General features: G+C 35.7%; 1 protein-coding gene across 1 annotated transcript in view; it reads right to left on the bottom strand.

The window, feature by feature from the left end:
• Positions 1–10,340, bottom strand: part of LOC124362540 — a 412,553-nt gene extending 402,213 nt beyond the window's left edge. Inside the window, exon 1 of the mRNA XM_046817139.1 lies at positions 9,583–10,340. The gene's annotated coding sequence lies outside the window, so the exon portion shown is untranslated. The remainder of the gene's footprint in view (positions 1–9,582) is intronic.
• Positions 10,341–12,916: the final 2,576 nt, after the last annotated feature.

Raw genomic sequence — 12,916 nt, 5'->3', positions numbered from 1 at the left:
AACTTTATAAATGAATTGTACTAACCTGCACATCCGGGAAGTACCATGGTTTTGACTAAGGCCTACCACACACACGGTCGACCCGTTTGCAACCAGAGTTTAGAACTAGTTTCAAACGCAACGAGTTTGCAACCAAAATAAAACCTGACTCCACACACGACGCGACTGGGTGTGGATCAGTTGGCGATCTCTGTGCGAACATGCGTATAGTGGTATAGTAATGTTTACATTCACATTTTTTACTTGATAAATTTATCAATAATTGAATAGTTACTTGTCGGAGTGTAACTTTATCGATCATGTCAAGTACTAGTGAGGATGAGGAAGACATAATTGCATGTTTTCTACGTCGTAGACACGAAGAATGCGCAGAAAATATTGGTGTCACCCATACATAGAGAAAAATGTAAGGTGCAGACTATTCGTAGCAGCTGAACAATTAAAAAGAGACAGACAGAAAGTTTATAGCTTTCTACAGAATGTCCAAAGAGTCATATGTGGAATTGGTGACGCTGTTGCTCCATTTATACATAAGGTTGACACAAATATGAGGGAATTTGTGACTGCTGAAGAAAGAATACTCATAACTCTAAGGTATGTATTATTGTCAAAATACAAAATTAGATATCAAGTAATTATTCCAGATTTTGCACATAGAACTGGTTGGCGTCAATGTCCTGCGTAAATTGTGTGTAGTAATTACCAGCGGATGTTGGCGGCGCACTAATATTGCTGCCTGACTGGTGAGAGATTAGTGAAATGGCTGGAATGTGGCGACGCTGGTGTGACATCTGATGTGCCTGATATTTCATCAATAAGAGTAAAAACTTTGCGTTTAAATTGTTTGATTTGTGAATCACTGAGTTCTTCCAACTCTGGTATCAAGCTAAGAAGGAACATTTTCAAAGCTTCTTTCTTGTTACTATCGTTTGCGGTAGTACTATTTTCAAGTCAAGTCGTGCTGTTTTTGCCTTAAAATATGCAGCAAAACATTGATCTGCTTCGACGGCGGCTTTTTTCTTCTGCGTTAGGCGTTTTTTACCTTCATTCGGAATGGACGATGGCTGTGAGCTGGTATGAGGTTGTATTGGTATGATTGGGGATGACCGGGAAGTATTATCCTGTACTATTGACGGCGATTGCGGTGATTCAATTGAAGGATCATCTGGAATTATCATCCAATATTTGTGATTCCAATAAAGTTTCGTCGGTATTTACGTCGCTACAGTTAGGAACCTCCTGGTAAATTTCCTGTAGAAGGAGGAGCTGATGTTCTTACAAACGGCAAACAAAACTGCATGGCCTCTGCCAGGTAGTAGGCCTTCTCTTAGCGCCAGATCCCGAAGGTGAAGGTTTGATTTTTCGCATGAATACTGTCCGGAGATTACGCCACTTGTCTTTGCATTCCGCACTGAAAAGAAAAAAGGGATAGCAAAACTTGAATCGGTTGGCCGATGTAAGTTGTAGTATAAAGTAGAAATGCACAATATTGTACGTGTGATAAGTACACTAAGTATTTTATATATAATTTATGAAAACCCGTCAGTAATTATGCTTGTTACATTCAAGCGTTTGTTACAGGTATTTGGCTACAGGATGATCATTTGTCGCTCTCTCTTTTATTTTTTTCAAGAGGCGAGAGTACAGTTGGAGTCATTATTAAAGAAACCACGAAAATTCATTTGGAATGCATTGCAAGCAACTTACATGCCGGTACCAATAGGTGACCAATGGAAAGTAATTGCGTTTTGAGACATTGTGGAACTTACCAAAATTGCCTTTGGGGCGTTAGACGGAAAGCATATCCGCATTGAGAAATATCCAAATACTGGTTCAGAAAATTTTAACTATAAAAGTTTCAATTCAATAATCTTACTCGGATGCTGTGATGCTGATGGTGCTTTCACTATGATAGAACCAGGATATGCTGGACGAAATAACGATGGAGGTGTTTACAAGGTCAGTGCCATGCGATACTGGCTCAACCATGCGGTGCTTTTCAAACTCCGCCACCCACCCCCATTGCGATACGACGACATACAAAGACCATTCCCTTACTACTTCTTGGCAGATGAAGCGTTTCCACTAGCACGCAATGTAATGAGACCATACAATGGAAAATCACTCAATGATGTAAAAAAGAATATTTAAACTACAGATTAGCCGAGGAAGAAAATCTATTGAATGCACGTTTGATATGGCTACTGAAAAGTTTGCAGTGTTAAATGGTCCCATAAGATGTCGCAATGCAGAAACAGTAATCGACATCGTAAAAGCCGCTTGTATCCTACACAATTACGTACGTAAAAGAGAAGGTATCGACTATACGCCGGCTACAGTGGAAATAGCTGAAGGACCATGCCCAAGACAGCATCCAATTCACTGAACGCTCTTCGGCAGTTACTGTGAGACAATATTTGGCAAGTTACTTTCATTTTCTCCTCAAGCATCTCTGCCCTGGCAGTGGGAAAAAGCTATAGAATAAATCATTCTTCCAAGTGAAACATCATTGATTGCAAGATGTCGGTTTTGCAAGCCTATAAGGACTCAAGTAAACTGTCAAAACATACTTCAATAAAACTTTGTACATTAAATTATAACTATATTTTGTAACTGACTTATTATTAATTTCTTTTAATTTAAAATTATAATACAGAAGGGCCAAAATCCATGATATTTTTAAATGGGTAAAATATTTTACATTACCGCCATTATGAAACGGTAAAAAATGTTTTATTTTCTCAAGACTGTATTATCAACCGCATGAATTTTAGTTTCTCACATATACTATAGTACAGACAAAGTATGGTGGTCATGAAAAAATTCTAATTTTTAAACGGTTTTAAACTGTCAAATTATCGATGATAACGATAGGTCTTGAGATATCAACACTAAACATTTTTGCTTATTTTGACTGAAAAACCATATCGTTTGGCTAGCAATACCTTCACAACGGGACACCCTGCACATATCTGCTATCAATTACCTGTCATGTTCATATGCTACTCCAATCTCGTGCCAAGCCTTGTCATTTATATCCTTTCTAGAATATCCTGGTAATTTGTAATTATACAACACTTCGTACTTTTTCGACCTCTGCTACAAGTTTTAAATTCAACTCTTGATCACCCATCTTGCACTCACAAACACGTGAAACTATGCAACGCAAACTGTTTGGTGACAAGAAAATACGGTCGCATGCGACCAGTCGGCAACTGATTTCAAACTGGTTGCAGTTTAGTCAGCCCGTGTGTTGATCCCCACTCCAGCACACGTCCAAGGTCAACAAACAGTTGCGTCTGCAACCGATTTGAAAACTATAGTCGCAAACCGGTCGACCCGTGTGTGGTAGGCCTAAGTGTAACGGTAGACATTTTATAGCCATCATTGGTAATTGAGATAGGCGACTTGCGATTCAACCCGCACATTACATTAGCAGATTCTTTGAATCAAGCTAATCCAGAATGGAAATAAATTTAATGCCAACACCTGTCTGGAATCCCGTTATAAAATTAAACTGCAGCATGTGGACGCGTCACAAAAGGAATGTAACACCAGCAAGTGGTTCGTTTGGTGCAAGTTTAGTTTGCCAAGTAATCTGGAATCCCGTTATAAAATTAAACTGCAGCATGTGGACGCGTCACAAAGGGAATGTACCACCAGCAAGTGGTTCGCTTGGTGCAAGTTTAGTTTGCCAAATAATCTGGAATCCCGTTATAAAATTGAACTGCAGCATGTGAACGCGTCACAAAGGGAATGTAACACCAGCAAGTGGTTCGCTTGGTGCAAGTTTAGTTTGCCAAGTAATCTGGAATCCCGTTATAAAATTGAACTGCAGCATGTGGACGCGTCACAAAGGGAATGTAACACCAGCAAGTGGTTCGCTTGGTGCAAGTTCAGTTTGCCAAGTAATCTGGAATCCCGTTATAAAATTGAACTGCAGCATGTGAACGCGTCACAAAGGGAATGTAACACCAGCAAGTGGTTCGCTTGGTGCAAGTTCAGTTTGCCAAGTAATCTGGAATCCCGTTATAAAATTGAACTGCAGCATGTGAACGCGTCACAAAGGGAATGTAACACCAGCAAGTGGTTCGCTTGGTGCAAGTTCAGTTTGCCAAGTAATCTGGAATCCCGTTATAAAATTGAACTGCAGCATGTGAACGCGTCACAAAGGGAATGTAACACCAGCAAGTGGTTCGCTTGGTGCAAGTTTAGTTTGCCAAGTAATAAAGGCAATGGCAATGGGAGGCGAGGGTGGCGGCACTGGGGGAGAGGGGGGAAATCTGTAAAATTAGCCCGCACCCTCCTTCTCTCTCGTGAGTCATACAAGTATTGAGGGAGTATGTATAAAATATCATACTTGTCATTTTTTCACTGCGTTAGATATCTACTGGATCAATGCTGCAATCATTAAATTTACCCGATTTTAAAATCATTTTTTATTGGCAAAACATTTTATATTTAAATTAGTTTTGTGTGAATAAACAAATAAATACTTTTAAGGATTATATTGTTATTTTAGGTAGTATCTGTTCCAGAAAAAAATAGATGCTTTGTAAAACCAATTCAACCGTATGTATTCCCATATATTGCTAGTAATAGACTAGTAAAGAATAGTTTATGTAATACACAGAGTAAGCTACATGAATGGCAGTTTTATGTTAGGGTTAAGCAACGTTTTACTATTAGAGGAAACATTATTAATTATTACAGGAAAAGAACTCTGCAAAGTTTCTGGAGATGATTCATGATGGAAGGTTGATTTCGATTGACCATGTTGATAACACGTGTGTTACAGTTAGCTCTATTTAAAATCTTCCGCAACACGTTGGTGTTAGATTAGTCTATCTGATGGTATTTCCAATTACCAACGACAATAAGTCAGATACACATTTAAAACAACATTTTTATTGGGAAGTGAGATGTTATCACGATAAAATGATAATGATGAGTGAAATTTATTGAAATTTTTATCCCGTTCAAAGAGAAAAATTTTTTAAATTGCCACCATAAAAAAGCCTTAATTAATTGCTCAATTTTTGAAGAAATCGTATACCGAGTAAGCTTTGATTATAAGCACAGGATACTGTAATGTTATACTTCACTTATTAATATTATGTATTTTATTTCACAACCGTTTAACTGCTCAAATAGCACTTAGCTCAGACAAAATTGCTCCTCAGGTTATGAATTCTTAAATATGCTCATTCTCCAATAGACTAAGTTTTAATAGATTAAAATATTACAATACATTTAAAAAAAATCTCTTCTGTGCAGTTATTTTGTTTCTAAGAAACAACATTAATTGTGAAAGCCGTATTAGCAGCAGTATTGTAGAGAGTCTATCTCGATCAGTACAACAAAATTGGAGATCAAGATTTGGAACTCTTGTTGAAATTTGTACACGGGAAAAATCAACTTGTAATCATGTGACAAAAATACATTAGGAATTTATTCAACATGACTAGAACGGAATAGGCCTACTCACTATGCCCGTACTCTTATATAAATAATGACAATAACACAAATCTTACTAAAGGAATGGGGGATTGAACAAGGCTAAAACAGCCGTAACGTACATGGCCGAAGCTGACAATGATTACATGACAGGAGGAACATCGGAATGAACCGGGCTCGTGTCACCGACGGGCGGTAAAATGGAGAGTCGGCGACGGCGACGACGTGGCAGTGGCCTGCTTTCTCGGCTGGGAAAAGAAAGTCGAGTGGAGTCGGACCAACGCGCGGCGGCCGTGTTGCGACATCACCCGCTCGCTGCCTTCCCTTCCTGTGGCTAACGGGACCGGGCTCGAGACTCGGCCCACTGTGTCCCATCGCTGGTCCACATTCAGATAACAACTCTACAGAACAGTTCAACTTGAAGTAATCATAATTTGAACTGCAAAGAACATTAAATGATCATGCTAATTGAAAGCTATACGATCCAAATATTCCGACTTAGGTAAATTGGAGACCACACTAAGTTATGTGAGCTTTTTATTTGCATGAACTCAAAATCTAAAGCTCCGCAAATTCCTTATATTTGCAGCTTGGTACATTAAAGTTCTAAATGTCAGCTGTTTCGTCGTTACCCCGATATTTCGAGCCAGGCATATTGGAGATATGATACTACTTCCATATACTATTGTGACCATATACTGTGAGCAGGGCCTTACACTCGCGGATCATAAGATTTGCAATTAATCCGGATCTATAGTAACAGGATCACATAAGTATTCATGAAATTTTCAATGTACTCGGTTTCATCGCATATTTTAAGATACACGATTTTGTGGCCCTGCTACATGAAACCAACACACACTTCATAATATATTGAACACTTCATGAATAATTATGTGATCCTGCTACTATAGAGCCGGATTCATTGCATGTCTTAAGATCCGCGATTTGTGGCCCTGCTACAAGAAACCAAGTATATTGAAAACTTCAAGTATCATTATCCTGCTACTTATTGGATCATTTGCACATCTTAAAATCCGCGATTTTGTGGCCTGCTACATAAAACCGAGTACATTGAAAATTTCATGAATAATTATGTGATCCTGTTACTATAGATCCGGATTCATTGCATATCTTATGATCCGCGAGTTTAAGGCCCTGCTACATAAAACCAAGTACATTGAAAACTTCATGAATAATTATGTGATCCTGTTACTATAGATCCTGATTCATTGCATATCTTAAGATCCGCGAGTTTAAGGCCCTGCTACATGGAACCAAGTATACTGAAAACTTCCTGAATAATTATGTGATCCTGCTACTACAGAGCCGGATTCATTGCATGTTTTAAGATCAGCGATTTTGTGGCCCAGCCACATGAAACCAAGTATATTGAAAACTTCATATTTAATTATATGGTCCTGTTATTTGGAGCCGGGTATATTTTATATTTTAAGTTCTGCAATTATGTTGCCCTGCTAATTGGAGCCGATCTCATTGCATCTAAATTCTTCAATTTTGCGACCCTGCTAATTAGAACCTTGTTCATTGTATATCTAAAGTTTCGCAATTTTGAGGCGCTGCTAATTGGAGCCGATCTCATTGCATCTAAATTCCTCAATTTGGAGACCCTGCTAATTAGAACCTAGGTCATTGTATATATAAAGTTCCGCAATTTTGTGACTCTGCTACTTCAAACGAAGTATATTGAAAAAGTAAATATATGATTCTGTGACGCTGCTGATTGGAGGAGGATTTATTGTATAGCTGAAGTTTTGCTTTTGTAACCCTGATACTTAAAACCACGTATATATGAAACTTAATACATATGAATTTTACAGTACTGTAATGAGCTTAAGTTTCGCAATTCTATAACCCTGCTATTTCGAGAGACATATATTAAGAGATGTATATTTAGACTTAGTAGATCCGTGTAGTTCTGTGAACCGCTATTATAATGAGACATATTTGTACACTTAATATTAGAGACGTAAATAATTGTTTTACTATTTAGACGTTGAATTCAATTATTTTAATTGCAATTTTAATAGGCTATTAGAATGAAATTAAGATGGATTGTTCTGGTTCATATATCCGATTCGTAATAATGGAGGTATAAACTAAGTGAGCTTATAAAACTATGGATAACATTTATTTTTACAAAATGAAAGAAATTCAATATATCCTCAACTAGAGTATATTAGGCTAATGAAATGCGATTTTGACTTCATGACAATAACGATCATGCTCATTCTATTACGTAGTAGTAAAAGATTTATATTGCCCTATTAAAGTGTATACAAATTATTAAATTTCACAACAAGCCTAGATTTCTTAAAGAACTTTTGATAGAATGTTTTTTTTTTTTTTTGTCTAAGCCTATTCCAATCACTATAATCATATAATTTTACAGTAATATGTCTGACAAACCATACAGAAAAAAACTCTTTCGTATTGCAAATTAATAGCTTCTCTCAACGTGAAATATGTTTATATTTTTTATTAAAACATAACAATAAAAAAGGTAATTATTAAATATGATTCAGAATCGGTTACTCTACTACTTTAATTATAGTGGAACTTAACTCATGATCAAACTAAATTTAAATGCATGTGAAATTTGATACATTTAATGCATAAAACTCCTTTTGCACAAAAATTTATTACATAGGCCTACACAAATATATTTACTTATTTGTTTATATGTTGGACTTCCAACATGTTTCTGGAATATCCTAGATTGATCATTGTTTTGCAATATTGTATTAAAGTACGGTATTTATAAATACCGTAATAAAGATGTAAGTAAACAGTAATTTTATAAAACGTGTTCACATCAAATTAAGTATTTGTAGAGAGATATAAATAATCGCAAATGACTAAAGTTAAGGTACGTACAACACAAGGTAAGTTACACGAATCATATTAAAACATCTGGAGGGCAATGAAGAAACAAAAACCTCACTTCCGGTAGGCCGATTGATTCGAACCAACTCATTATCGTTCCACTTCACTGCTTAAAGATATTCAAAATAGTGTTTTAGTGGTGTTCTAAAGAAACGTTTTAGTGATAAAAGTATTATTAAAAATTCTACTAGTGGTATATAGTAGGCTATATATGATACTTTGGCTAATTGAATATGAATATTCCATTGCTAAGTATACACAAACTTGAAATACATTTATGAACTAAATAATAATAATTTAATAAGTTAATTAATAATTCACTTAAAACATTCAAAGTAAAGGTATCGTAATAACGGCTTTTGTTTGTTTTAGGTACAGCAACCTTAAAGTAAATACCAAACAGTATTATGAAATAACATAAGTTTACTGTTTAATAGTCGAGTACCAAAGCATTAATAAATATTAAATTTAAATTAAACACTGAATAAAATCTAGAAAAAGTGCCTAAATAATACTCTTAGGTTACACAATTGATTATAAATAGAATTAGTTCAGCCCAAGATCTGCAGGAAAATTAAGTTTCCCTGCAATCTAATACTGTTATAATTTTTGTTAACTAGTACATAAAGAAACAGACAATATTATTATTTTTCGTGTATTGATTAAAAATACATGAGCTGATTTCAAATAGAAATTATTTTGTTGCAAGCTTTCACACTAAAGAGAATTTATTTCAAATTAGCTATATACTAATGTATTGCATATTTCCAGGTAATACATTGAGATTGAAATGGACAATAAATACCATAGCTTACAGCAAACATAGACTAAGATTAGAAGTGTGAATCATGGCTTAAAATTCAAAATGAAAGCATATACATGTATAAGTAGGATTTAATTTGATTGTATACTGTTATACTGCACTGAAATAACATGTATAATTGCGTCAATTGCAATATTAGATAGCCTATACCACTCATTTAGAATCAGGACCCGCTAGACTAAAACATTTAATGGATTAACAAAATATTAACAGTATTAACTTTAAAGTGTTTTAAACATGAACATCTGGGAGGAAAAGTTGCAAACCCATTTGAAATCCTTAAAATTGGCTAGCATGTGTAAAAATACTGATCTACGCCCAACATAAAAAAGAAAATTGATTTAAAAATTTAATCAGTTATTAGAAGTTTAGCTATGAACAATTTGACGACTTACCTGAAACGTATTATCCACTATCAACGTGTGCAGTAAATCCAATATCACTCAAAATGTAGAAAACATTGAATTAAACCTAACACCACATTATAAGTGCAAAAAGCGGAACGTTACACACTTCACTTGCTCGATAAGTTGTCTAAACACTGGTGAAAACTTATTAAGACATTGAATACATATTATCATGCATTGTCATAATCAACGAAAGCATACTTTTAAATTCCCATAGCTTCGTTTTCTATTAAATAACACACTTTCCAGAATATTCACAAAATATGTAGGCCTATCACACTACTTTCACAGACAGCTACAGATAAGATCTTGTAAAGGAACTAGATACACGGATTCTCCATAGAGCGCAGCACATAAGTAACTCGACCGACACAAAGGAAAGACATCAAAGCAATAATTACAACAGTTTAGGCTCCTTGAAAACACGGGTCGGGTAGAAAGCACTCACTGAAATCTCAAATTGCACAATTCAAATCACTTCGGACGACTCCAGAACGATCCGTTGCGACCTAAAAAGGAATCATACCGTGTTCCACTTTCCAAACTTCGCCACACTCGTAGACTAGGGAATCATGAAACGCGTTGATATCACCGTCGTCGATTAGTACTCCTCGGAAGCACGTTTTCTTTCCAAAAAATCAGCTCGAACGTTAAAATATTCCTCCAGAAATGAGCACAATTCCGCAGGTTTTGGTGCAACGCTCGCACAGAGGTCAAACGCGATACGGACCGCGAGAGTATCAGACTCAGAATGAAATGAAGGGAAGCGGAAGGGAAGGGGTCGGCGGGCCAGCGCGAAGACGTCCCGATCTCTCCCGAACTTTACCGAACACAAATGAGAGCTTTTACCGTTTCAGTGCACTGTGATAAAGAAATTTTCTTTGATAAAAACAATAATATATTTGTTTTCTTCTTTGATAAAGTTCGACCTGACTAATGTTCCCTGTGTATACTTCTAATAACAAATAATCTTAACAAATAAGAGCTAAATTAATCTGTACCACTAAACGAACATTATAAAAATTTAAACATAGTAGATACAACTGTTCATCAGCTGACATAAAGAAAAACTTGGCCCGCGATCATCACAGAACGTCATAATGTCGGTTTCAATATCTAGATCCTGTTACACGGTGGCGGAAAGTCACGTCAAGGCACGTCACGTCAAGGAATCATTCGTGACGGGGCGGCGCACATTAGACAACTGCGCCTCGTACCAAATGACAGCGTAAGTGTTTGGCGTATTATACCCTTAAAAATTAAATTTAATCACATTTTTTACTTATGGTTATTACATATTCTGTTTGTATATATATACCAATTTAATTGTAATTTTATCATTATATGATATATACATATTATAAACACCACTACAAGAGAAAGAGTACTCAATTATGTATTATCCTATATAGACCAATGCAATACACGATTGCCACTTTTGTATTAAAGAAATACAACATTCATGTTGTGTGATTGTGTTCATAGGTGGCAGAAATCAGCAGGTATTGGGTTGGCAACAATCCTCTGCGCTTGTGTGAGGGGGTGCGTGCGTGCGACCACCGTCTGTCTATTCAGCGGCTCTCTTTAACTGATCATGCTGTAGTAAACTGTTGTATTTATTCTAAAAAAGTAGATTAGGCACGTCGCAAACAAAAATTTCCAGATGAGAATTTCTTGCACATTCTACCTAGGGCTTATTCATTTCCTTTTGACAATGTTCTGTTATTTGGTAAAGCGTTAGCGAAGCGTATCCCTCGAGGGGCTCGAACATCATTTATGTATGTGTGTTCGCACAATAACTCGAAAACGAACTGGTCTATAGACTTGAAAGTTTGCATGACGCTTTATTTCAATATAGACAACCCTAAGTTCGATGATGGTGCATATCATCACTTCATAGTATTTGGCTGACCGTTAGCGAACATTTTTACATTGATGTTATGTGTAACCAGGATAAATAAGTTTGTAAATAAACAGACTACAGTCATATTATGAGATTTTAACTTGCGATAACTTTATTCGTGGAGTAAAAAGGGGAAAACATTGTAGAATGGAAAGTAGAGTTGGGGATGTAAATATTTCTTTTCTGTATGTTTGTCTGTCTGTTTCTTTGTCCGCAAAACATTTCGAAAATCAAATGAGCTAAAGATTTCAATTTTTTAAGCAACTTCAGCGAAGCCTGTTACGTGGGGTACCCCTACCTTGTTTAATACAGAAAAGTACGCTACTATCAGTTCAAATTATCAGTTCTAAAATATATATTCGAACGTTTTTAAATAGATATTATGATAGCACTTGGATAGTAATATTTATAAAGCATCCGAAACAACAGGGCAAGTCTTGCAATACCGAACGGTGCGAATTTTTCTCCAACACTACCTTTTTTATAAACCACTCGCTGTTATGAAATGAAATGAAATGACATTATGCCTTTATTTAAAAGGCGGAGTTAGGGCTATTTAGCCCTCTCTACCACTGAACCTCACATAATATACAGATATACAGGGTGAGTTTTTTAAAGTGATCCAATAGCTGATCCAGGAGCTACGTGGACTGGAAGTTTTCAAAATTTTTGCCAATATGGCGGCCAACTTTAAAATATTTGATGGAACACCCTGTATTTTATGTTGTTTTTATATTCTACACTACAAAATAAGACATTTTTGCATTTTAGAGTTTTTCTGTATCTCTAATGGTTCAGGAGCTACGTGGACTGCAAGTTTTCGGATTTTTTCGGACTGATGATAAAAACTTGCAGTCCACGTAGCTCCTGAACCATTAGAGATATAGAAAAACTCTAAAATGCAAAAGTGTCTTATTTTGTAGTGTAGAATATAAAAACAACATAAAATACAGGGTGTTCCATCAAATATTTTAAAGTTGGCCGCCATATTGGCAAAAATTTTGAAAACTTCCAGTCCACGTAGCTCCTGAACCATTAGAGATATTGAAAAACTCTCAAAAGCAAAAATGTATTATTTTGTTGAGTAGAATCTAAAAACAACATAAAATACAGGGTGTTCCATAAGAGATTTTAAAGTTGACCGCCATATTGGAAAATGGCGGCCATCTTCAAAAAATTTGAAAGTGTATCCCTGAGTGAAACTTAAAATTGAGCAAGTTCCAAATTTAAAGTGTGGTGCTAAGTCGTGTAATTAAAAAAGATAGCTATTGGATCACTTTAAAAAACTCACCCTGTATATGTACATTTAATGTTGACCTTAACTAATAACTAATTGAATTTTAAATTAAAATAAATGCTTAAAAATTAACCAAAATATATAGGTACATACTATGTAATAATTAAATATCAAATTTATCA

This window comes from Homalodisca vitripennis, chromosome 5 (assembly GCF_021130785.1).
Source record: "Homalodisca vitripennis isolate AUS2020 chromosome 5, UT_GWSS_2.1, whole genome shotgun sequence".
In the NCBI taxonomy this organism is placed as follows: Eukaryota; Metazoa; Arthropoda; class Insecta; order Hemiptera; family Cicadellidae; genus Homalodisca; species Homalodisca vitripennis.
Note: the sequence above shows the minus strand (reverse complement) of the source record. Positions and strands in the feature narration are given on the sequence as shown.